Source organism: Zonotrichia leucophrys, chromosome 9 (genome assembly GCF_028769735.1).
Source record: "Zonotrichia leucophrys gambelii isolate GWCS_2022_RI chromosome 9, RI_Zleu_2.0, whole genome shotgun sequence".
Taxonomy (NCBI): Eukaryota; Metazoa; Chordata; class Aves; order Passeriformes; family Passerellidae; genus Zonotrichia; species Zonotrichia leucophrys.
In genome coordinates this window covers 2159643-2182305 of record NC_088179.1, presented here as the reverse complement: position 1 = coordinate 2182305, position 22663 = coordinate 2159643, and positions in this window count along the sequence as shown.

Below are 22663 nucleotides of genomic sequence, written 5' to 3'. Positions count from 1 at the left end.
CTGGTAAAATCACAGGACAGCTCATTCTGAGCTTAGCCAAACCTGTCTTTCAGTGTGCCATGAAGAGTGCCAGTGACCTCCAAATTCCCTTTTGGGATGCTGAGGTAGATCTAGGCTGACCTCAGAATCACATAAACCTGAGAAGGTTAAATATTGTGTTGCATTATCCTTTAAAATGAGGATGAAGACAATTCATGTTCATGTGCTCAAAAATGGTTGTCAAACAATCCTCACTAAAACATGAACTTTGTTACCAGTTGCTATCTTTTGGTGTGGTAACCACTGGAATTATCCACAGACACCCAACTCAACCTGGCACAAAGTATTGCTTCTTTTCACAGAGAAAAATTCTCCTACTTGTTCCTGTAGAGTGTAAAAGATTTAAAATTGCATTTCCTCCTAGTGTTATATTTAGACTGTAGGGTGAGAAATTATTTCAGTCCTTTAAGATTCTGGTTGTACAGAAAGATATAGTTATGAAGTGAATTACATGCAAAAAAGATCTTGTGAATGTGACAGGTAAATGACAGTTCTTGGGTCAAGAAATGAGAATATTCTGGTGTTCCTAGTGGCAGTTCTCTGCATGGTGGTTTATAGATCAAGGCTGCCCTGAGATGGGTCTGCTGGGCTGTAATTAGGACTGGAACAGAAGGGCTGCTCAATAAAGAAGGTAATTTAGGTAGCTCATACAAAAGGTGGGAAGAAAGAAGCAAAATAACCTTGTTTTGCAAATAAGCTCTGAAATTGAGCAAGGACTCCCAAGCATAAGAAGAAGGAGCAGAGGCACTGAGTTCCCTCCTCACTGAGCAGTGCTGCAGCCACGTTTCCAGTCTCATCTCTGAGGGCTGTTTCCAGATGAGCCCCTTGAGGGAAGTTCTCTGTGACTTTAGCCTGAAATAAGAATAAATTTAGTGAATGATATGAAGCTGACTTTTTTTTTTTTTTTTTTTTTTACCTGCATGTAGCAACTTGGTTTTTGCTTCTATAAGCTCTTCCCTGATAAACTGTAGGGAATGATTTAGAAACTGGACCACCACTTCTGTAGCAAAATCTCATATGTAGCTTCCAAAATACACCTTCAAGGGCAATAAACTCACTCTGCTGCTAAAGCCTGTTACCCCAGTGTACCCAGGACAGGTTCCAGGCCATTGTTTAAAGTCACTGACAATTTGTCCAGGCTGAAGTCCCTTTCTGAAGCTCCTGCTGAGTGGTGAGGACATGGAGCACGTGTTCCCTCACCTGTTTAAGGGACTTGGAAATCACCAGAGGGGTTTGAACAGACAGGTCAGGCTTGATACCGGTGAGATTTACTGGGGCTGAGCATTTCCTTTGTTTTTTTCCTAATCCCAAAGTGTGTCTTAATGCTGGTCAGTGAGACTGAAGTGCCTCAATCTACTAAATCAGGCTCCATGTGTGTAACACAAAATACAGCCCTGGGTGAGCCCTGAGGAGACTCCAATTGCTGTTTGTGATGCCACATGTAAAGAATTAGTAACAACAGTTAATCAGGAAAAAGAATCTTAACAAATAAGGAGGTTTCAGTCTTGCATCTGTTACCTATAAATGTTTCATTCTTCTTTTTATTGTGTGTTTGCTATCAGGCAATGGAATGAGAAAGGGAGGATATCAGACATTGGCTGTGTGATGGTTCCAGAAATAATAAGATGACTAAAGTAAACATTTTTGCACTCAAGTGTTATCAAAAGATCTTCCAATTAGCAGTGTGTGCAGGCTAAGTTTTCTGAAGTTTTTATTGCCAATTATTTATGAAGTAAGTAGGACAGAATGTTCTTAGGAGCTCTCATCTTCTCTATCCACTCTGTAGGCTTGCATTCTTGCCTCTTTGCATTTTTATCTTCTTGCTCCTAGAAACTGGAAGCATTTTCTGAGGTATCCAGCACAAGCTTTAAAAACTGAAGCCAGGCTCCCCTAAGGAAAATTCCCACCCAGAGCTGGTCCAGCTGCACTTGCTTTAGAACCCATCAGGACACTTTTTCTCAGGAAGGCAGGACAACATTGCCAAGGATATTTGCAATCCTTAAAAAATGATTTACTGTGGTTCCAGCAAGAAAACACATGGTTACAGCATGGTTGCATTTGTCTCAAGGCAAATTGAAGCAAAGGGGACACTGCAAGCATAAAACCAAGAAGTATAAAACCTATTGCTGAAAATAAGGTGAGAAGGGAGTAAGTTACAAATTACCAGACAAAGAATAGCTTACAAATTCCAAAGAATCTGAAATGAAGTGAAAGCTCAATAAATAGAAATGCAGAAGCTATTGTGTTTTACCCCAGGTGAGGAATTTGTCTTGATATCAAATTATTGTGTACTTCATATGAAAGCAGCCAAATGACATTAACCTTTAGGATGTTAATAATTTCCTTGGCTCTGTGAGAGTTTTAAGCTATCAGGAAGGTACTCCCTAAGAGAAGTTTACCATTTTCAGGTAGATTGGCATCCCCAGAGGAATAATAAGGTACAATTTTGGAAACAATTCCATTTTTGTTGTGTTATCAGTGCTGTCAGAGCACCAAAAGAGTTTGCAGCACAACGGTTATGGTTTGATGTTGGTGTAATGCTAGTGCTCCTATGAAAATATATTTTGTCTAGTATTTGCTGTGGGATGGGACCAGAAATAAAGCAAAGCAGGCTCAAGCTTAGAAATAAAGAAAAAAAAACTTTATTAACCTACAACTATATGTTAAAAGGAACACACACATAACTTAGAATGAAAACTCTCCAAAAGATTTCTCTTCCCTCCACTCAATTTGTAATACAGCACAGTGAGACAAAAGCCTGGATTTTCAATCAAGTTACTATCTCTCAAATAATCATTTGGCAGTTCATCAAGGAGAGAGGAGTCCCTCTTATACCATAGGTTTCCTCAGGAAATACAGTTGAACCTTTTGTGTTTTTATGTCACACGTGGCACCACCCAGAGAACATCTGCCATTGTGATTCCTTCCCTCCATGTACAGTGTCTTCACTGAAGACTGAGGGCACCACCACCCTCCTCATCCATCTCCACTCCTTCACATCACATCACTGCACTCTCTTGGCTCCAAGCCATTGCCTTCCCCCAAATGCAGTCTTTGTGTTACAGAAAAAAAAAATTGGTTCTGTCTATGGCTATACAAGAAAAGTCCAGCTAAAGGCCACTCCATCATCTCCTCCTACCTAGGATTCTTCCTTATGGAATTCCTTCTTCTTCCAACTATGAAATTACCATGAATGTCCCAGTTCAGAGCTGCTTCCAGTTGCAAGGCTGCATGCAGTGCCTGCTCTGCCCCAGCCCCTGAGCACCTGCTGCTGCCTGGTGGGGAGCAAATGCACCTGAGCCTGGAGTGAAAGCAGGATTGTGCTGGGAGCCCTGGGCTCCCTTTGGCTCCAAATCCTCAAAAGCCAGGGCAGCTCTCTGCAGAGACATCTATACCATGCACATCCACTGAGGAAAGGAGATGTAAGGTGAGTAGACCTGTTTTTGTGTGGTTTGATGAATTCCACATCAGCTCCTGCCTTACACTGGAGTCTTTAACACAACCTGGAATGGTTGTGGGGCTCTCTCTGAGATGAAGCTCCTAAATTGTTGACCCAGCAGGTAGAGCCCAAACTGCCCTGCAAGCCAAGAGCTTTAGAGATAACAGGTTTTTCAAGGAAGGCTAAAGGCACTGCAAGTGTCTCCACTTTTGACTCTTGAGCTCTCCACTCCTGTTTTCATCTTTATTCAGATGGAATCTTTGTGCTTCCTTGGTGTGCTGCCTTTCTCCCACCCTTACCCTAATATCTATTCCCCTGCCACTGTTGATATTTATGTTGAAGTCCTGATATGCCACTAGGAGAATCCAAGGGCTTGGATATGTCAGAGAACAATATTTTCTGTCCTGAAATGATAGGTGTGTTGTAGTTTCTTGGCTGAAAGATCTGACTCACAGGCTTGGCTCTCTCCCAGGATTACAGCATCCTAAATTGGGATCCCACTGAGTCAGGTGCTCTTTGTTTCATTCAGCTCTTCTGATTCCTTTCATACAGCAACAAGCTCTCAGCATCTGAGAGGGCTTTCAGATGTGGCTCAAACATGCTCCTCTGGGTTTTTAATAGTGTGGCTTTTACTGACCAGTTTCCTGGGAAGAAAACACTGAAGGGTTTTCCCTTTGGTTTGTAGGGAAAAAAGTATGTGTGCAAAAGTTAGTGAGTGATTTGCTCTTGATACACCTTTAAAAATGATATTATCTGTCAGTAGTAGTGTTAAGCATTTATCTGATGCTGACAGTATCTACTTGAATGTATGGAAAGTATCTTAGACCTGTTACAGGACCAAGCTTAGGTCTTAATTTTAAAGTAAATTATCACCATTAAAACACCTAGAAGGGCAGGAGGGTGTGAGGTGGAACCCTGTTTTTCATAAACTTTGTGTAAGCTCAATTATGCATCAGAATGAATTGAAAATTACTGTGAGGTGTTTCTTGTAGGAAACATGAAGGACTGTGAGTGTCCCAGAGAGAACATCATTTGCTTCCAGTAGGAAAGCTTTAAGTTAAACCCACCAGGTGATACCAGGAAACAGAACTTGTAGGTGTGCACACCTTAAGAGCTGGGTCTGAGCCTTGTGGAGATGGCGTAGAAATGAGGTGGTTTGGGCACGTATTGGAATGTGAATCCCAATATTACCAGTTAGATTGTGCCTGGGTCAGTCTGACCCTCGCTGCTGAGCCAAAGGCGGCAGCTGTGGTGCTTCACCCCAGAGACACCTTTAGCTTGCTGATGGTTTCAGCTGGGCACTAAACAAGTCCAGGCTTGTTAGGGACTCCGTTTACCTCAGGAGGAAAGCTTCAGGCAATGGTGAAGAGAAAAAAGGAGAGGATTCTACTGGAGGGTTTAATATCCAGAGGTTTATTCCATGGTTACAGAGGTCTGAATCTTAGGAACAGCTCCAACAGAAATGGCGACCGCATGGCCTGATTCACTTTTTAAGCTCCCGGGGCAGGGGGAGGGGAGGGGACAGGTGAGCCACCAACCAGGTGGGAGGGGCAGGGTCTCAGGGGAGAATGACACCTAGACAGGCCAATGACCTCTGGGCCTGAGGGGCATCCTTTGAACTTGACCAACCACACGACGCCTTGTTGGAATGTTAAGCCTGATTGACAGGACTCACTCAGCAAGGGACGAGGGGGGGAGGGGAAGAGGGTATTGGTACACCTGGGGAAGGGACCTGAAAGTTTAAAACACACCGCAACAGGCACGTGCTGAGAAGTGAGACCATAACAAAGCACAGCCCTTGGTCCCAGCTCTGGCAGACAGCCCAGGCTCTGATCTCAGCACTGGGGTTGTTCTGTGCCACATCCAGTGCCCTCCTGCCAGGGCTCTCCCTTTTCCCAAGCTCACCTTGCTCTGGCCATGTCCCTTGGAAAAAGTGTCACTGACATATTGTCTGAAAAATCCCTTCACCAGGGTTTCTTCTCCTGGGAAGCTTCAGCTTCTCCATGTTTTGCTCCTCTGCAATGTGATTTGGAGAATTGTTTACCCAGCATGTGAATTGTTTTTAATTAATGACCAATCCCAGTCCAGCTGCGGTCTGTCACGAGTTTTCTATTGTCATTTCTTTGCCAGCCTTCTGATGTCTCCTTTCTCTTTCTTTAGTGTAATTTTAGTGTATTATTATATTATATTATATTATATTATATTATATTATATTATATTATATTATATTATATTATATTATATTATATTATATTATATTACATTATATTATATTTTGATATATTATATTACATAATTATATTAAATGTATATAGATTATATTTATATTTTAATAATATTTTATATCATATATATTAATAATATTGATATTATCCATATATTATATTAATATATTTATAATATATTATATAATATATTAATATTATATATTAATATTATATATTGTATAATGCATTAAAAGGAAATTTCAGATTAATATATTATACAATATAATAAATCAGCCTTCTGAGAACTTGGAGTCAATTCTCATCTCTCACCTCGTCCTGGGACCCACAACAGCACCACAACAATTAATAGCCACAGAACAAGCCCTGCTGTTCCTCTGGGCAATCCCAATGTTGATCATACTTTGGAAAATGCATTCCCAGAAGTTGCTCTGGTGAAATTTGAAAGGGGAGTTGTGGCTAAAAATAAGCTTTGTTTTTAAAGAGATGAGGGGTTTTGTAATTTAGTTGTATGGTTCCTGGTCTATAAGAACTAGGTATAGACCTCCAGGATTTTGGGTTTTTCTTCAGGATTGGGATTTAAGTGTTTGGAGCAAGCTGCCCAATGTACACAGAAATCCTCTGCTGCAATTGCTGTGAGTGAATAATTGTGTGAGGGAGAATCTGAGACAACATTCTGCTGCAAGCTGAGATATTGCTTAATGCATCTGCTCTGGTTTGGGGTTATTACTGGGCTTTCTCTGTGTGCTCCAAAACCCAACAAATTCTGCTGACAAAGCACAGTTGTTCCCTGTACAACATCACAGGAGAAGCTGCCAAATAAATCTTGTGCCAACCTATTCGATGCAACCAGTTGGGCAGTCATGTTTATTGAGCAAAAGTTACAAGGAAAATTGGGTTCTCCATATTTTTTCCCTTCTATTTAATTTCCAAGTTTAGCAGATGCATTTCCTTTAAACATGGAAGGTACCAGATGATAAAATCCTAGTTAAATTCTGAGGAGGTTTTTTATTTTTAGAATTAGCTTCCTCTAGAGCAGAGGAAACAGCACACAAATGAGAGTGGATGAATAACATTTTCCAACATGTTCATCATCCTTTTTCTCCCTCGATGGGAGTTGCTTCCTGTCACTTTATAGAACAGCTCCTCACACAATTCCTTTTAATAATGAGTAGCCAAATTGTTGCAGGCAGTAGGCATATTGCAGTTTCGCTCACTGAATATTCCCCACCATGCAACTTTGACCTTTTCTATTTTTTCATTAATCAGCTAAATCAAAATGTCATTGGCTGTTCCTGTGGATTTGCTTACATGTTAGGTCAGACTCTAAAACTAAATATTTGTCTTTCAACTTGTTGTTGGCAGTGGGCAGAGGGGTTTCAGTAAAGATCCAGGGGTCTGAGTGCCTGATTGCCCACCTATCATCATATATTTTGTTTCTACCTTGTGATATGCCTATCATGAGCACAAAGCTGGGTTGCAGTGTATTGTAGTGATTTTCTGTGTGGTTTAAAACTGTATTGTAGTGATTTGCTGTATGCCTTATAACTGTTGCTTCATCTGCAAAGGCAATTATTTGGGGTTTCCCTTTTTTTAATGTCTCCTTTTTTAGTAAGGAAGCACATGCAAAGTAGAGAAGCCAAAATAATACAAATCCTCAGAAGCCCTAAGCATGATTTAATTTTCTTGTTACCTCTAACCTTTCCTTGATAGGCTTCTGTCTTATTTGGTCACTGACACTGAGATCTGAAAATGCAGTTGTTAAGGCAGAGCTGTATTCTGGTGATGCCTCAAGGAGCTGGAGCAGAGGCTGGAAGGAGTTCAGAGCAATAAAGTGCAGATTTATTGATATTTATTGAGGTGCCTTCAGAGGCCTCACCCTGGCAGTACCAGAGCCACAGTCCTGGCTCTGCCCTGGGGGCTCCAAGGTGGGAGCAAAGGAGGGATTGGCCATGAGATCTCACATTTTTATAGGTTTTAGTCCATTTGCATACAGGAGTTAACTGCCCAGTTAACAGCTTCAAATGATGAAGTTTCATCCCCTTGCTTGCCTGCCCACCCTCCTCTCTTCACATTGCTCATGCTTTGGGCCTGAAGTTTGAGGAGATTGTCCTTGAGTCCCCAGCTGGAATAGGATTGTTTTGTCTCCAGCACCCCGTGCAAAGATCCCAGTGACACTTAAATAAAGCCAAGAGCTGGACACCAACACAGAACAGAAACACTTAAATCCCAAGGTGTCACTGATCTCTTACCTGCCTGCCTTAGGATGGATCTGGATTCCTGACAGAGGAGCTGGGTGTCTGCAGGTGGGAATCCCATGAGATCAGTCAGGGCTGGCATATTGCTGATACCTCATCTGAAAAGTGAGTGCATGATGAAAGCTTGAAGCTGTTTGTAGAGCAGGTGAGCAGCCTAGAAGCATGAGTGACCTCTGCCATGTCATGATGTTAGAGGGAAATTTCATTAAAGCAGGTCTGGGGGGGAAGGTTGTTGCAGAAAATGGGTGGGAAACAGTGATAAGTTTAATATCAGCGTTATGAAGAGGATGGAGCAGGCAGAATGTGAGCAGGTTCTTCATCATCCCATGGTATGGATGTGTGAAGAGGCCATATGATACACAGTTAGCTTTGCCAATTTGAGATCTTGCCTTTTTCTGTAATGAAATGGTTACCTGCTCCTCTGTCCTTGTGCTGATGGTGTTTCTAACCATTTGTTCATTATGTGCTTATTCAGTCTGCACTAATCATTTGGGTTTTCTTCAAATAATCTCCTCCTTTACCCATTAGCAAGTTGTTCTCCCTATTTATATTTTGAGTGGTGTTATACTCAGATTTGTTCCATTAGTTAGCTGATGGCTTTGAGCCAGCACAGGTTAAATGGGGGGAAGATAAGGAAACAGATTCATAAAGCCATTGGAGCAGCTAAATATGGGTAAATTCCTACCAGGGATTTGCACAGCTTAACAAAGGAGGCTGTTTTTCAGTGAGGCAAATATTAGCACGTTCAGGTGGCTTTTGTAAAATCCATTCAGCATTTACCTGGATATTTAAGTCCTTTAAATACCCCTGCAAATCTGGGCTTCATTCCTGCTAGGTCCTAGAGATGTGTTTACTTCCAGATCAGGAGGGAATCTATCCAGTCTTTATGGAAAACCTATATATACAGAATATATACATACATACAGACAGACAAATATATAAAAAATATATGTATATATATAAATATATATATATATTTGTGTGTATTTTGAATCCAGACCTTAGCCATTTCTACCCATACACAGAGTTCATGGCTGTAACCTTTCTATTATTTATCCTTCTTGTGTCATACATGCAGATTGCAGATCTGTTTTTACACATAAAACCCCAGTGTCTAAATTCAAATACCTTTGATTTATATCTGTGACAAGCTGAGTTTGACCATGACTTGGGGCAAGAAGGAGATTCTGGAAGTTTTATGGATAGCACATAAACATTACTGTTTCCTTGATCTGTGTGAGAGATGTTAACACATCCATTTCAAATGGTGGCATTTGCACTGGATTATGTGGTTTTGTTCTGTGTCAAATGTGGAGTTTTATTTTTGACTTCTAAGAAACAGGCAGTTTTTCTCTCTGTAGCCCATGTAACCTTAGTCTTGTTTGTGATAAAAGCATTTCCCATTTTTTTTCACCTTGTGGCTCATTGATTACACTGGAATTGCACCCAAGATTAATGTCTAAAGTTTGGGATAGTTGTTTTCTTAAATTGGACTGCTGAACTTGTGGGAAATTTAAACCCCTCAGTGTGGGACACAGCAGAACAATTAACCCATGTGGTACATTCAGGTTGAGATCACTGCTGTGATCTCATCCTGGATGTACCCTTGGGTGTTTGGGTGTCAGCAAGAAGGCTGAAGAGAAGAAGAATAGCTTTGGCATCAGAAAAGGAGTTTGTTTTCCTCTTGCTGAGGGTTCTGCAGTGTGAAGAACCCTCCAGCTCCTCCCTCTGTCACAAAAGGCAGATATGAGTGACACCAAGCCTCTTCAGAAGCCATCAGCTCATCCTGATCTCAGCTGGCACAAATTGATAATCTGCCTGCCTCACCTGCTGTGGCATCCTGCTCCAGGAGTGCTTGTTCTGCCTGATTTGTCACATGGAAGGGAATTTCTGAGGGCAGGACAAGGAGCAATAGGAGCACACTGCTCTTCTGCTTATTCTCAGCCTTACAGGTTGTCTTGGTTTGGAAAGCCAGGAGTCTGCTAAGGAAGGCAGGAGCCTCCCCTGAAATGAAGAGTGTAAACCCTCCCCACCCCTCCCAATTGCTATTAATTTTAAATTAAGGGGCTCTCAGGCAAAATATGGGAGCAGGAAATAACCGTTCTTTAATAGGGAAGGAAAAAATAAAAGGATAAAATAAACAACGCAGTACAGTAGAACAACAGTGACAGAGTCAGAACCCAACCTGACACCCTGTGGGTCAGGGTGTTGGTGGCAGTCCCATTGGAATTGTGGCTCAGCCCTCCTGCAGTGTCAGGGGTGGCTCTGCTGGAGCAGGGATCCTGTAGAGAAGGATGGATTCTTCCTCTGAAGATCCAGTGGAAGGAGAGGCAGCTGCTGTTCCTCTGGGGAATCCGGTGCAGAAGCCGTGCTGGTGTCTCAGAACCTCTGGATTATATCCGGGTAGCAATGCTTGGCTCCTCCCTCTGGGCTCACATCTCCCAGTGGGATGCTGCAGTTCTTATCAGCCATGCAGGGACATTCAGTAGCTGTTATCAGCAATGTCCCCTCCCAGGGAGGTGTGAATGTGGTCACTCAGAGAGAGAGATAAAGCAAACTGACCCCTTGACAAAGGTAATCTGCCATACAGATGGGAATGGAAAACATCTTGCATTGCAATCTGGAACACAGGTCTGACCATGGCTACTTCTAAAAGCTCACTCTGAAGTTCTCAGCTTGGTGGTGTGCTGGGCATCCAGGGGTGAGTCTGGTTTCTTGGAAGTCATAAATAAGCCAGGATTGGCAGACAAGCAGAGCAATTCTTGCCAACTGAGTGGCATTTTAGTGCTTCCCATATCTTCCTTCCCTGATCTCAGACCTCTATTGCTGCTTCTCAGCCTCTTCTCTCATTCTTCAGCCACTTTTCTCAGCTGTTCTTGTGGTTGTGGTAGTCCCCAGTGGCTTTTCCTGTTAGAAACTTTGTGCATTTATGTCCTGGTTCCTGCCCAAAGCATTTGTAGGTACCATAGGGTTTGGTTTGTGTATTGGATATTCACTGCTGCAGTTGCAGTCTGAGCAGGCATCTGTGCTGCTTGTTTGTTTATAACTCTAGTTTTTGTTTCATGGACTTCAGAAACAAGGAGGAGGTGGTGTTTGTATCTGGCCATCCAGATACAAACTTGTTAGAGGCACAGGACATTTCCTTGTGCAGGAGGGAGCCAGGCTTGAGGCTGTGCATGTGCCAGCCCCCTGTGCCACCCTGTGCTCAGGGCTGTTTAGTGACTTAAGGGCCCTGTGTCTCCTCATTTTCCTGAGTGGGTGGCATCCATCAGCAGTGAAGGATGCAGTGCCAGGTCCTTTCCTCACCTGGGATCCTGCCAGAGCTCTGCTGCTGCTGGGTCACATCCATGTTGTGAGCTTGGAGATCCTCACCTCCAAGTCCTCATGCTGAGGACCTAACCCTTGCTTTTATCATCTGCCAAAGTGCTAGAGCATAGCTGGGAGCTCTTACAGCTGAATCCCTTTCACTTTTCTCTTTGGTTGTTAAATTTTATTTACCTTAGTCCTACAGAACAGTGATGAGACCAAGGTCAGGGCACGCCAACATCTGTTACCTTTCTATCTTGTCCCCTGAAGATCAGATTCATTTGATGTCTCCCCCACCCTCCTCCAGTTGAACAGTTTAAAGCTGGTTTGTGCTGTCAGCAGCTAATTAATAGAATATTTCACCTAGAATAACAGCAACCCATATGGGTTGCAGACTCTGTAGCTGAAGTATTGGAAGACTTTACAGATAGCTTTACAAAGCTGCTTTCTCTCTGTCTGGTGAAGAAATGGATAGTATTGGGGCTGCCAGGGAGAGGGTCCATTGCCATGCATTTTAACTTCAACAGGTAGCAAAATAAATGTGTTGAGCAATCAGTCCTTGCCTGTTCACATGGCCACAGAATTTGTGAGCAGCTTTTGAAGTTCAGGCTCTTCACACTGTGCTTAGGTCAGCACAAGGTGCTCTCAGTCTGGTTCATTCATGCTTGCATACACCAGGGAACTCTTGTTTAGTGATTCCTGTCCCTGCTGCCAGCCCTGAAACCCAGAGCCATCCCACGTCCCTGTGTTCAGTGGGGTGCAGCCAAGGGAGCATTTAAACATTAAACATCATAGCAGAGAGGGTCTCAGAATAACTGCAGCAATCACAGTGGCATTTAAGAAAAAAGGGACAAACTTTAAACAATCTTGACTTCATGTGAAAAATTAAAAAAAAAATCTTATACCTCCTTACATCTTATCTTACATCTTATATCTTAAAAAAATCTTATAACTACTTATATCTTCTGCAGCCAAGGGAGCACTTAGACATTAAACATCCTAGCATAGAGGGTCTCAGAATGAGTGCAGCAATTATAATGTCATTTCAGAAGAAAAGACAAACTTTTACAATCTTTGCTTCATGTGAAAAATTAAAAAAAAATCTTATATTTACTTAATCTTATCTTACATCTTATCTTATATCTTATCTTACATCTTATCCTATACCTTTCCCTATATCTTATCTTACATCTACTTGTATCTGCTGCAGCTAAGGGAGCATTTAAACTTTAAACATCATAGCAGAGAGGGTCTCAGAATGAGTGCAGCAATCACAGTGTCATTTCAGAAAAAAAGACAAACTTTAAACAATCTTTGCTTCATGTGAAAATTAAAAAGAAAACCTTGTAGCTCCTTATTTTGCACTCTCTTTTTACCTGTGGAAAGTCCAATCTCTTGATCAAGGGGGCAAGGGATAAGTGCTGCATTACATGGAGAAGCAATTCATGTTTGTGTCAGCTCTTCAGAGAACCTCACAAAAACTCAATTATTGTATTTGGGTTCCCCCCAGATGAAGGAAGGAAGGAATGATGAATCTGACTCCATGTTCTCAGAAGGCTAGTTTATTATTTTATAATACTGTATTATATTAAAGAATACTAAACTATACTAAAGAATACAGAAAGGACATTTACAGAATGGTAAAAAGATAATAATGAAAACTCCTGACTCTTTCCAGAGCCCTGACACAGCTTGGCCCTGATTGGCCAAAGAGTGAAAACAACTCCCAGCAGAATCCAATGGAACAATCACCTGTGGGTAAACAATCTCCAAACACATTCCACATGAGCACAACACAGGAGAAGCAAATGAGATCAGAATTGTTTTCCTTTTCTCTGAGGCTCCTCAGCTTCCCAGGAGAAAAATCCTGGCTGAAGGCATTGTTCAGAAAATGTGAATATGACATTCAATACCTTCTTGCTAGAAAAATTGACTCTCTTCTTCCCTTTGATCTGTTTTGATGCATTCTAATATAAAGGATTAATTTGAAAAGACATTCAAAGCTCACCTGGATGTGTCCCTGTGCTCTAGATGACCCTGCCTTGGCAGGGAGCTGGGCTGGATAATCTCCAGAGGTCCCTTCCAACCCTAATGATTCTGTGACTGTGAAATAGCCCAATATTTCTGGAAACTCTCTTCAGACAAACTTTGAAAGGGATGGACGTCTCAGAAAGTGTTATTTCACCCTTCCATTTGCAGGGCTGAGCATCTTTCTCACACTGGGCAGTAACTCAGTGACTCAGGTGTGTAACACAGAGGTTTTATGGCCTAAAAATATTTATGATTGAGGCATTTTATTCCTATTTTTAAATGACCACCAAGGCCCAGAGAGATCTTCAGTGTGGTGATCTGTAGCAGAACTAAAACAGAAGATGAACTCCAGCCTGTTCCTGCTCCTTAAAGTTTCAAGTACTTTACATTTAACATTAGCTATCCTTAGGCAATGTTTAGGTATGAGGGGCAGTCTGCCAGTTTTTGGCTTCTTTTTTCTACCTCTCTTGAGGTCAGGATTGAAGGCACTCAAATGGTATTCTGCATTCAGACTCAGGTGTTTATTATTTATCAATGTTTCAGCCTCACAGCAGTGAGTTCTGCAGTTCTTCACTAACAAGGCACAAAATGCCCAACTATCTCTTGTTACAAGGTCTTTTAGGGCTAAAGCATCCAATTAAGAAATGACACCTAAATTAGTTTCACTTTTAACCCAATAACCAATCACTCCAAGTCTGCAATGGGGACTTTTTTATCCAATTACACAAAACCACCCAAACCCATGGAGAAGAAGGTGAAGAAGAAGGAGCGGTCTCCACCCTAAAACCTCCATCTGGGTTTATAGATATTACTGCATTCTAAACCTTTAAACTCTAAGTTTTCCACCCCGTGATATCACACATTTCTATTCAAACTCCACACCCAAAATCCCAGTTCTGTCATTCCATTTTGGAAGTTTCTCCATGGCCTCAGGTGAAATGCAGTGCTCTCCAAGAGCAGTCCTTGCAGATGCTGCCTCTGTGCAGCCCCTGGGAGCTCTGCCTGTGCCTTTTCCCAAGCCCAATCCACATGGGATGGCAGCAGCCCAGCCCTGAGGACACTTTGCAGCCAGGCTGCTCACAGAACATCCTTTCCTTACAACAGAAAAGGAGAACACCAATTCCTTAGCATTATTTATATAATAGCATTAATTCTCCTATTTAAATATGGGTTAGCCTGTTAATGGGGAGGGAGTCATAAAGTTCTTATCTTTTTGTAGTGTAGAGCTTTAATGCACTCTTTGTTGATGGTTGCTTGAGGGCCCACAGTATAACTGGGAAATCAATATTTATCCACTTGTAGAGATTGCATTCTTTTTTAAAGGATGGCATGGCACCCAACACACTTCATGTATGAACCAATTATGGATCCTAAAACAATTTTTTTTTTTTAAATTAATCATTAGGACCAGCAGTCCCATTAGTGACTGAACAGTTCTCTGTGTTTTGGCAGAAGGGGGGTTGTTTTTAGGCTTTCTTGTACAGCTACAGGCTTCCTAGAAGCTGGATTCGTGGCTTATCTTCCTGCTGCTGATCATGTGGGTGCTATTGATTATCTGAGATGAGTTCAGAGCCCTTTGTCCCAGGCACTGAACTCTGAGGGCCAGGAGCAGAGCTTGTGCTGCAAAGTTTGGTGAGAAAGGAGCAGAATAAAACCTGTTATCTGTCAGTCTCAGTTCACAAAAAGGCAAAAAGTCCCACAGAGCTGAAGGCAGTGCTGCTTTGTGATGATACCTGGTTTCTCTAACTACTAAAATTCTCATTGAGAATTGTTCTAGTTTAACCCTTTTAAATCCAATCCACAGATGGGATCTAAAAGGGTTAAACTAAAACAACACTTGAATGTATGTCACAGCAGAAGATACTTTTTACCCTTATCATCTGTTCCTTGATTCTCTTTGAATGGGCCCTCAGGTCTGCTGCTGTGCCACAAACTGGGTGCAGATCTCTTATATTCCAGGCTTGGAGGTTAGTTTTGGTACTTCAGTTTTGTGTTTTGGCACATGGGATTGATAATCTTCAGCTGAAATAGTTGGCAGTGAGTGCTAATGGTGATTAACTTCTACTGATTAATGTCCTACCAAATAACAAATAAAAGGGATTTTCCCCTCCAGATTATTCTAAGGCTCCTGTTTAGGCCATATTGTGTAAGTTCTGTTCATTTAGGATCTTTCTAGGGTGAATTTCCAGGTCAGTCTTATCTGTTCTGAGCCCCACTGGGCCATGTTAACACTGCCTCCCCAGACTCCTCACTCACACAAATGCATTTCTTTGTTTAGCTCTTGCTACTGATTCTTTGCTGCTGGAATGAGTTGCAGCTGCTTTGCCTCCTTTCTGAAACTATGATCTGCCTTCCCCTGTGCCATCATTCTAGTGGAAGGAATATTCACAGCATTCTGACTAGGTTTGCTATGAATCTGCGGCATTTTTACACTTTACCACCTCTTCCTATGGCTCAGCATGAGAGGAATTTGGGGTCTTCAATTCCTGTTTGCTGGGACAAGCTGGGTTCTCCCTTTTTGCCTTCAGGCCTTGTCCTGCACTTTGGTTTTGGAGCACATCAACTGAGCAGCCATTTGAAGGATCTTCCAGCTGCCCCAGATTGAAACCATTTCCTTGCTTTCCCTTCTGTTTCTTCCTATACTTATACCTGTGTTCATCCTAATTTTTCTGGTGGAAGTAACACAGATATGCTGAAAGTTATATTTTTCTTTCTGATACCTCCCCTTTGCTCTGCCTGCTCCTCTGTCCTTAGACAAAAGAAATTCTTAAAAGATCAGTTTCCAATAGTAAATAAAGACCAGGGTATCTTGGTAATTCTTCACTATCTGTATGTATTGAGGCGATGGTGGGAGATTTTATGTGATTTTTTTTTTCCCCCATGGTGAGTTTTGGATCATGGGTGACTTTCAGCCCACGGAAACACAGCATGGTGAGCACAGTGTACCCTATTTGACTTTCAGCTCATATTTTTGCCCTCCCCACTGTGACACACACATCTTATTCTTTGCCAAACAAAGAACATTTTGCACTTAAGATGAAAATAAGTGAAATGGCAATGGCAGGATGCCCAAACTTGCTGTTTCTGCTTTTTGTGCAATAACAGTGCACAGTGGCATTTTGGAGTCTGATGGGAACAATAGCAAAGCTCTGTGCAGGAGAATTGCATGTGGTTAAATGATCAAAGAGGAAAGAAACTGATTATGCAAACCTGGAACAAATATAAAGGGGATGTTTTTTATTACAAGGTCAAAGTAATTAAATGCTCAGTTAGAACAGCCTTTGTCATTCACTTAAGTAATAGCTCCTCACTCAGATTCATCCTCAGTGTCCTCTCTGCCTGCTGCTCTAAGGTGACTTATGAGCAATGAGGCATCTCTTTATTTAAAGCATTTCTGGAGTAGTGCTTGTGGCCAAGTGTTTTGCCTGCAGCTCTTCCAGGTGTCCTTAGAGCCCCTCGGTGCCTCCAGGGCTGGGGTGAGGGAGCTCTGGGGTGACAGCCCTGATGTGGCCCCAGGCACAAGTGGGGACACCCAGGAGTGCCCTTGGGTCAGTCTGGGAGCCTTGCTTGGGAAAATGGGGAAGCAGCAGCTGGATGGGAAATGCTGGGCAGGGCTGGGCCGAGGCGTGGTGTGGTTGTGTGCCACCCTGTGTGTGTGTGCACCACCCTATGTGTGTGTGTGTGTGTGCCACCCTGTGTGTGTGTGTGCCACCCTGTGTGTGTGCCACCCTGTGTGTGTGTGTGCCACCCTGTGTGTGTGCCCCCCTGTTCTGGTTCCTGGGGGACTGGCACAAGCCTGGCAAGAAATGGAATGAAAGGATTTATGTGGGAACCCAGGGCACCACAGGGAATATTCCTCTCCCCAGGGCAGCACTGACTCTGACCCTCATCCATGCAGAAAGTTTCCCAGCTTCAAGATAGACTGGAACCCACAAAAGTGTGAAATAGATTATAGAGAGCAGTGCAGGTGCATCACTGGTTGAGAAATTGAGGGTTTGGTGTTTTTAGTGTGTTGTGGATGGCAGCAAGATGGAGGGCACAGGGTGCTGTCCTGGGTTTCTTCTTCAGCTTTTTCTTCCTCCTTCTCCATGGGTTTGGGTGGCATTTTGTAATTGGGCAGGAAAGTCTGCACTGTGGGCTCTGTGGGATCAGTTCTTGGGTTAAAAGGGAAAATATTCCAGGTGTCAGCTCTTAATTGGATAGTTTAGTCTTTGGAGACCTTGTACCAAGAGCTTGTTGGCCATTTTGTGCCTTCTAATGAAAAGCTGCTGAACTCACAGCAGTGAGACTGTTTTACTGATAAGGAATAATAAACACCTGAGTCCCAACATGAAACTGCTGCCTGGAGTGCCTTCAGTGCAAACCCAGAGAAACCCAAAACTGCTGGGACCCCAGCAGATTTGGGGTTTGTCAGGGACTGGCCTTTAAATAAGCTTGGAGACACAGATGTACAGAGATGGGCACTGTCTCAGAGCTCTGAGTACCAGAACTGACTTCACAAATAATTTACACAAAGGGGCTTGGGGAGACACACTGCTCCAAACTCAGGTGTACAAGAACTCCCAACATGCTAATCCAGGTTATTCAGGGCCACCCATGCAGTCTCTCTGGGATATGGGATGATCACACCTTTGGTTTAGTTTATTTCCATCAATACTTCTTATGATTCAAAAATCAATGAACTTTAACGAAAGACTTCTATGAAGTCTGATTTTCAAAGCTGAAAATTAAAAAAAAAAACAAAACAAAACAACAACTTGAAAAGAACCTCTGTTAAATACTTCAATCTTCATATGAAAGTTTAGGATATAATACAGAAAACAAGTGGGTTTGAACTGAAGAAACCTCAGGTTCTGGTTTCTTCTGCAAGCAAAATAATTTCCTAAGATTAGCAAAAAGGCTTTCACCAAACCACTGTAACATTTTTTAGGAGAAGTTTAATCATTCAAAAGTAAAAACCCTCTCACCCACTGCAGTTCTCTTCAGTGTTTATCTTGAATTTAATGAGAATTTTGCTATGTGAAGCAGCAGTAAATCTGAGTTGCTTTTATCTTACATGACAAAACTAAACCCCTATCTTATAGTCCAATGTAATGATGATCTTCCAATCTACCTTTCAACAGCTTTCTGTTCAAAAGGAAATGCTCAGGAAAATGCTTATTTGGGGCCTTTAGCAATTCCATGTGTTGATTCATTTGAGTTTGACTTGTAGCCTATTTTCCTTTTGAAGTTATACCTTTGATTCTTTAATTTTTTTTTTTTTTTTTTTACTCTTAAGTGTGATCACATTCCTGTCACTTAGAACTTCAGGCACTTTCATGAGGTTTTCTACTCCTGATGACAGAGGAAGCTGTCAAAACTGCAGAAACATGACTCTGGGAAATTTGGGTTTAATGGAGTTCTTTAGTTTGCCTGATACCCTACTGCTTTTTGACAGGACACCTCTGGCTTTGCACATTAAGGAGCTTTGGTGCTAATAGTGATAAAGAACAGTTTGATCCCTTTTGTAGAGATGAACAGGGCTGGGTTTTCCTGGCATGCTCTAATTCTCCCCAGGGCATTACAGTAATCCTCAGTTTGTCACTTGTCTGTGCTGCAGTCCCTCCCTGGGGGACCCTGGCTGCATTGTGCACCTGGGTTTCCTGCAGAGGAGATGAATGCACAGCCACTCAGCTGGGGGGACACAGCTCAGGTGGCCCAGAGTTTGACAGGAGCCTGAGCAGCATTTCCAGCCCACCTTCAGAGCAGCCGGTGCTGATGCCTTAAGGTTTGGCTTTTATATTTTCCAAATTCAGCCCTGCATTGGTGTGTGATTCTGAACTCCATATAAAGTGTCACCAGTTCTCCCCACAGCTCAGTCACGCAGAGCAATCCTTTTCCAGCCCCAGAACCAAGGGCACCATTGCAGCTTCTGCCCCAAAAAGTGCAAACAACAGAGAATTGAGGAGAGCAGACTGGGAGGATGGGACTGCATAACCTGGGCCTGTAATCGGACAATTAACCCCAACATGGAAATGAACCAAAACTTATGAAAGCGTGAAAACTCTTGACCCTGGATCCATCTTGGGTGGAGCCCTGGCCAGGCTCTTGTACTGCCCATAGTGTATCCTTTGAAGGCCTTTAAATAAATCCCTACTTTATTCCTTTAACACTGTCCAGCCTCTGTTACAGGCAGCCTCTCAAGGCATCAGTGGAAACTCCCTTGATATCATGCAATAAATGTTAATTTTTGGCTGCATTGTGCATCTGGGTTTCCTGCAGAGGAGATGAACGCCACAGCTGTTGAGCAGCACAAGCAGGACACATCTCAGGTGGCCCAGAGTTTGACAGGAGTGTGAGCAGCATTTCCAGCCCACCTTCAGAGCACCCAGTGGAAACTACCTTGATGTCATGCAAAAAATATTGGAGTTGATTTTTTTCACTTAGGTCTTGCTCATGGAAGATATTTTTCTGATTCTGTTGGGTTGCAGGTGTGTTAATCTATAAAAGCAGGGACAAGGACCATGCTCAGTGCTGCTGTCCTTTAGATTGGAACAGAGAAGGGAACAGGTATCAGCTGCCTGTGCTGTCTTGCTTGCTGGCAGCCCTGTGGTCTCTGTCTCTGGTTGGACACAGGCTGCATCTCTGCTGATCATCCTCCTGGGAGGGCTGTGGGTCCCAAATGTGAGCTGAGCTCCAAGTTTGAGCTCCCAAGTGTGTGAGATGAACTGAGCTGAGCTCCAAGTGTGTGATCTGAGCTGGCAGGGAGGGAGGTGCTTTGTGTGCTCCCATCCTTGGCCTTCACCATGGAGCTGTTGTGGCAGCAGCACCATGGCAAGGGACTCTTCCTACTGAAGGATCTCCGAGGGCTGTAAGAGTTTGACAAAAAAAAAAACCAACCTAAAAAAGCATAAACAAGCCTGTGGGTGGGTGACTGCAGCTCACTTTATCACAGCCTGAAAGCGAATCTTGCTCAGATCACAGGTGGATTCCTGGACCTGGTTCTCTTGTGCTTCAGTGCTGCTCCCTAAGGAACAGCTGGAGCTTGGAAAGGCTCTGCCAGGGCAGCAGTGTGGGGAGATGTGTGTCCTTCCACCCAGTGACTCTGGGCTGGAGCCTCTCTGGTGCCAAGCTCTGCTAAAGGCTGCCCAGCCCCTGGCAGTGGGCAGGCAGGGGGGGCTCCCATGGAAAAGAAAGGGTGCTCAGGGATTACATGGAGACATGGGATATTCCACAGCCCCTGCACCCACTGCTCTCTGTAGTGCCATGTCCCAACCCTACACAGGGTTATAACAATTCTGGCGTTAAAAACAAATTCCTGGAGCACGTATGCCAAATTTTAGCCTGAAGCTCATTTTTACAGCCAAGTTATAAATCTTGAAAGTAAGGATTTGTAATAAAAACACTGGTACTGTCTTGAAGCCCAGCAATGCTGCTGCTGCTGTGGTGTAGTTTGAAAAAAATAACAGTGTGTGGACTAGCTTGTGTTAATTACTCTTAAACCTGTTAGTGTGTTATGCCTGGCAAACCCTGAGAAGCTTAGCTCTCTGTGACAGGAATGGTGTTCAGTTTGGGGTTTACTTTTTTATCAAATGCAAACAAAGAAAAGATTAGACACTTTAATGATTTCATGGTTTAAAATCTCTGTGCTAGAAACAACCTAATTAAATTCCTGACATCATCAGTTTTGTTAGTAAATAGTAACCATGGATGCAGAAGAGTCTTGCATGTCATTACATTCAGCATAGGGTTTCAATACAAGAGCCATTGGATGTGGTGTGGAAGTGAAAAAACAAAGGGAAAGTATGGGACACATTTTTTTTCCTCTCATTGATCCAGAACACAGTCCTGGAAGAATATCTGTCATTAATTAGCAGGGCTTTAATGTAGGGCAGTAGGCCATAGGTTTCCTCTAGTGAATTTTGTAAATGGCAGCACATTGCCCAAGACAGAGGAGACAGAATATATAAAAACTATCAGAACTGCAGGGAATCACTAATTGAGCAGTGTAGCTAAAGCAAGTGCATATTTTACACTGACTTATGATGGTGTTTGTGGATGTCTCTGTCTCAGGAACAATCCAGTCCAGATTAATAAATCATTTACTGCACCTGTCTTAATGTGGTTTAATAATAAAAAAAAAAATCTAGATTTACTTGGGTAAGTGGTGACAATGCATGTTTAAGCAGGGGTGAATTAGCATGCAGACAGCAAGCGTGGGCAGAAGGGAAACAGACTTTCTCATAAAGGAGCTGATTAGAATTACTCAATGCCACTCTTTCTTTAGCAGGAGATGTACTAGTTAGCACTTCATTTCAATACCAACAACAAACAAATGATGTTCAGTTACCAGGGTTTGGCATAACACTGGTGTCTTCAAAGGGACTGAGGCTGATTCAATGAAGTTAGAACAGAGTTTGGTTTGAACTGGTGAATAAATTGGTGCAGTGTGTCTGAAAGCTGCTGTGAGGGCATTTGCCCACTCTGCAGGCCTGGGGGTTTGTGCTCAGCCTTGCAAGCAGCAGAAATGGTCCCGCAGCCACTAACAGGCTCCTCAGTGACATACATGCAGCTGTCAGACAGATTGTCATGTTAGTAAACAAGCTCACCTTATCAACAAAGCTGCACTGCAGATTGATTTGACAATCACAAGTAAAAATAATACAAAACCCAGAGCACAGCCCTGTTCAGGTCTGGCTTATTTTTCATCAGTTTCAAAAGGGGGATTTTCTTTAAAAACAGTGCCCCAGGGCTGATCATCTATTCTTGATGGAAGTGTCAGGTGAGCTCCTTCTTCCTTAGGACAAGATGCACGCTGTGCATCTTAGCTCCTTTTCAATGACAGTGCCTCTTTTCTCCTGAGGAAAACTGGGTGATCTGCAGTGGACTGTGTGACTTGGGAAGGAAATTCCCATGGCTTTTAGTGGGAAGGGTCAGAGGCTGCTCTGGGATTCCTTGCACACAAGGCAGTTTTCAATAGACTGTTCACATCTCTCCCTTTACTAGTGGGTGGAGTCAAAGAACATTTCATGAGCAAGGATGGCTTAGAAATTCAGCCTTTTTCATATGAGAAAGGGTTTACAGAAACTTTGTCATTGTTTAGGAGTGTTTTAACTGTCAGTGAATGGGAGAAAAAAGACAAAGAGAAAAAAAATTAGTTTGTGGCTTTGACAGGGAGATATGGTGGGGGATAAAGGGGCCTGCACTGGAAGCTGCTATCAATCAGAGCTTACCTAGCACATAACACAGCTCAGGAGACCTCTTAAATGTGGAACTTTGTGCAATAAATCTAGTCCTGCAACATGTTTATTCCTTTATTACATTTGTGGGAAGAGGAGATTTCACTGCATATTCTGTATAGTGATGCATAAAATCCATATTTATAA